Here is a 5118-nt window from a genome sequence, read left to right as displayed (position 1 = left end):
ATGATAATAGAATGCTTGTTATTATATCTTATAAAATTGTTATATCTATTATAACTTTATATACTTAAAGACATAAATTTTATTATTATGATACAACAACAATTTGATGTTATAAAATACAAATTAAAAACTAATACTATGCTTTTATGAACTTAAAGCAGGAATGCAGAAATGAATCAAAGTTCAGTAGGTAAAAATAAACATGTAGTTTTCTCATTTTTGAAATGTTGAATTAAAATTTGTCTGCTCAATTTCACATATAATTATAGTTAAATTGAAAAGTCATATTAATTATTCAAGAAAATTATTCAAGAAAAACAAGGATCTCAAATGACTTTCTAAAAGCAACGACATGAAACAGTAAAAATGATGTTTTCTGGGACAAATCAACTGATATCTACAATCATTTCAGAAACAGAGAAACTTCTGCATTAGGAAAATATGAACACTCACAGCATGGTAGTCTTATATTGGCTTTGAATGCCTCATAAACTCTCACAAAGATCAGTTTACATAAATAACTATGGCAACATGTCTGCTCTGGTTTTACTTAAAAATGGCAGCAACACTTGATATTGCAGCACCAAGAGTCTCCCAAGCCTCGCTCCTTACCTTATTAGAGGAAAATTGAGCTTGCTGGAGATCTGAAACCAAGTTATTCCCAAAGAATTGATATTTGTTTCCTGATGGACTTACCTGCTAAAGCTCTGTGGATGTTTAGAATCATAACCTTGCCTCCATTTGAGGAAAAATGGTATCCTTTACTCAGCAACTCAGAGTCTCAAACTATCAGAGAAATTCCATCCCTGGTAGAAAAACTGCAATAATGTCCAAATCACAGAGGACCTCGGGCCTCTGTCACACTGCACCCTCTCCCCAAACCCTTCTATTTTCAGTGCTACAAGACAACATCCTGATTCCTAGAACAGTATCCTATGGAAAACAGAAAAAGTCACACCTGTTAGTGCCACATTTGAAGCTTCACCTTAATTCAGGATCCTGGGCTTGAATCTTTGTTCTTTTCTGAGCTCAAACAATAATCATGACTGTCAAAAACAGGAAAGCATGACATTGGAAGTAGAACATTTAAAATTACACAAAAGAGGGGTAAGAAGACATCAAAGTATGAAGGTAGGACAGGCTCTCAATGGCCTACCCTATTTGAAGAGTTAATTGTTGGATTACGAAAGAAAGGAGATTCATATTTCTTTGGTGGGACTATCCAGCGAAAGTTCTCATACATACGATTAGTTCTATTGAGATTCATTTAGTTATACGTTTAAACGAAGATATGAAGTTGAAAATCAGCAGTGTTTTGAGGAGACTATTTACTTGGGAGGTAGAGGCATGGATATTATCAAAAAGCATTGCATACATGTATGGAGTTTTAAAGACTAAACTTTAAGGAAAGGGTGAAAGCATTCTGAGACTTGTGAGGTATTATTAGGTAAATAAGTTTTTACTTTTTAGACTTTTAATTTTGTTTTTGTTTGTTTGTATGGTTGGTTTTTAGTTTTTTTTTTTTTTGTTTTTTTTTTTTGAGACAGGCTTGCTCTTTGTAACAGCTCTGACTGTACTGAAACTCACTTTGTAGACCACACAGAAATTGCACTCACAGATATCTGCCTACTTCTGCCTTCCGAGTAAAGGTGTGCTCCCATGCCACATTTTGAAATTGGAAGACCCAGAAAGCATGATGCATAATTAGTGAAATTATTTCTGAAATTTTCCCAAGTCTTTTAAGATATATAGATACCTTAGTCTATTACATTATAAAGTCCTACGTGAGTCAACAAAGTGATTCTTTATGAAGACAGATTCTAATCTATCAAAAATGACACAACAGAAAATATCAGAGGATTAGTGAAGTGGTCATGATGATATTAACAAAATGTTTTGATCCCAAATTTGTTGAGCCATCATACTGTGATTCGATTATTTTAAATGCTAAAATGAAAAAAAAACACCCTTTCATTCAAAAATGTTACAATCAAAAAAGAATTTCCTGAAATATAAATGAAATAATTACAATATTTTGGAGATTAGAAAACAACTGAGCAGTTCGTCATTATCAGATCTATTCTTCATTAAATACATATAAGAGTTCTTCAAGTGAAAAAATACACATAATTTCTAATGTCAATTCATTGTAAATTATAAATACATAGATGGAGTTAAATATATAGTTAAATTGAGATCCTCCACAGAACTGTATTGCTCAGCTTTATATGATATACAACCCAAAAGTAATGATCTGACATAAAATAGCCATGGTGATGAATAGAATAAAATTGAGAAATTGGAAATAAGTCTACACACCTGCAGACACCAGATTTTAAACAAAGAGATAAAAAAAAATTACAGACTGGAGAAATGACAGTATCTTTAACAAATGATTCTGGTCATACTGGATGGCTACATGTAGAAGAATGAAACCAGATCAATAGCTCTTATGCTACACAAAACTCAGGACAAAGATCCAAGACTTCATAAGAAGGTCTCAAAGAATGAATCTTAGAAAGGAGAAATCAGAGCATACTCTCCTGCATTTACAGGCAAGGGAAGAGATTTTCTTAACAGAACCCCGATAGCATAATCATCAAGACCAACAACTGATGAAATAGGATTCCTTCATAAATGTTGTGTACAGTTATGTATCTGATCATAAGCAACTTATTTTTGTTTATGACAGGGGAAGGAAACCTTCCTCTTTCAGAAACCATTATCTGTGTGTAATTGCCTTGCGGATGAATGAGTCTTGATGGCCTCTCTCTCTTTGTGATGAAATGTTGGCAGAGTCTTATGAAGTTCTTAAAAACACAGCCACTGGTGCTATCATGCCATGTGAAAAAATAGCTTTTCACAGCACGTTATTCCGACTTTCTTACTTTATACTATTTTCTCTTTCTTTTCTGTGCTGTTTCCAGACCACTGATGGAATGACATAGATCTTCCATTTAGGGATAACCACTGAAAAATCACTTACTCTCATCATTCCTTCATTCTCTTCACTCAGAGACTTCTCTGACTAAAGTTCACAGGAGCAATAATCTATGGGATCAAACATTAGAAGGCAGTTTGACATCATGTCCATATATCAAAACAAAAATACCTTGTTTTCCCTTAAGGAATTTCAATGCCGTGAACTTCTGGTCAAGTTGACCAGGCATAAAGCCCTTTTGTGAAGTGGATCCAAAAGTCAATCAGAAATCCATCAGTTACCCAGATAACCATGCCACTAAGGGGGTACATCTTGTCTACCAGATTGATATTATATTTCATGGGACTTACATCTATGTAATTTTTTATTATTTTTATCACTGGTATCTCATATAGATAGCAACTTCCAGAACAGTGAAAATAACTAGCAAAAAAAAAAAAAAAAAAAAAAAAAAAGAAATTCCAGGGTGATTTCTAGCTTATTTTTTATGTTTCCTGCAAGTGAGGTGTTTGATGTTTTCAACAATAGCAGCAACAAACAAGAAAGTAATTGCCAGTGGTGCTCTTTGATGGCCTTTGGTGCATCCTTTACCAAGAACCCATAACTAAAGATATTTCACATCTGATAATAAAGTTTTCATTTAATAACCTATGGCTTCTGGAAGAGGATGTGTCTCTTCAAAATGCCTTTAACTATATTTTAACTATCTTAGAAAAGTGTAGGTTTTGGTTTTTTCATACATCCCTAATTTTGGTTAACACTCCCAAGTCCATCTTATCTCCCATCTCCACACCTTATCCCTACTTAAACATCTGTATTTCAAATATCTAACCCTATCTTTCCTATCATACATGTTCTACTTTAAGTCCTCCATGGAAATCTCTGCCCCAGCATTCAATGTCCCATTTCTAACTTACATGCTCGAAACTCATTTCAAGTTAACAGATAGAGCTGAAGAATTTCTTCTGTTCTTAGGCCCCTCCCTCACTTAATAGTTTCTGTTGTTCCGCAGAAGTCTGTAATTTCATAAGACTCTATTTTCCTTTTTTCATGATAGATTGATTGAAATACTCTTCAAAAATAACTTATCTATGCCTATATGGGGAATTACATACTAATCTTAGCTAAAGAAGCTTTTGTTTTTCTTCTGTTTGGATATAAAAGATATTTATGCATACTCTTATGTTACTTGTTATTGTCTGATTTACAAGCTATTTTGTAGCTTAGTCTGAGTATGAAATTACAAACTTTAAAAGCACATACATTAAAATATTATTTCTCCATTTTTATTTTTAAAACTTTAGAAATTCAAAAGTATATTAAGATATATGTGACATTCTACAATTTAAGGGAATAATTCAATTATTACTCATGAACAGAATATTCAAAAGATGTAACTGCATTTTTCTAAATTCTTAGTGACATGTTTTCATCAATTTATCTTTGAAAATAATTGAGGCTGGTTGATAAAGTGACCCAATGGGTAAAAGCATTTTCTATCAAACTTCATAACCTTTGAATTTTGAAATCCACATGGTAGAAAGTGAGAATTAAGACTCCAGACAGGAGTCTTATGTATATACATACATATAAATCAATAAATGTGATAAAAATTATATACTTGAGAACCCAAACAAGAATTTCTTTTATATTTCTTGTTTTTTTTTAAGCAAATTATGATTTTCTTTACTGTAGTTGAATAACGACCTGTACACAAAATCACCTGGTATGTATTTATTGGCTTAGACATATTTAGGGATTCTTTGTCGCTATTTAAGAGTGCATTTAAAAAAACCACACACACACTGTTTATAGAAGACTAAAATTTAATATTTTTTCTAATTTGACAAAATAGACCTTGCTTATACTAAGATAAAAGACCTTCATGAGCCTACTTTAAGCTCCTACTCTAAGGTTACCCACCCAGAGCAGTGAGCCTCAAGGTCCCCAGTAAGAGAGCCCGGCACCCTCAGCCTGGGCTCCAGGGGCTCCTGTGTTCTCCTGGATCCTGCACTGCCTGCCCCGTCCTTCCTTCTGTCCCTGGATCACTGGGCTACCAGGCGGCCCTGTTTAGGTGCTGAAGAGTTCCATCTGGACGGGTGAGTGTGTGCTATCCAGGGGCGATAGTCCCGGAAGAGAGCACAAACCCCCCTCCCCCAGCTCCTTCTGCAGGGCTG

Source organism: Alexandromys fortis, unplaced genomic scaffold, assembly GCF_014885135.2.
Source record: "Alexandromys fortis isolate MF-2015 unplaced genomic scaffold, M_Fortis_MF-2015_v1.1 scaffold_142, whole genome shotgun sequence".
In the NCBI taxonomy this organism is placed as follows: domain Eukaryota; kingdom Metazoa; phylum Chordata; class Mammalia; order Rodentia; family Cricetidae; genus Alexandromys; species Alexandromys fortis.
This window is presented reverse-complemented; position numbering follows the sequence as displayed.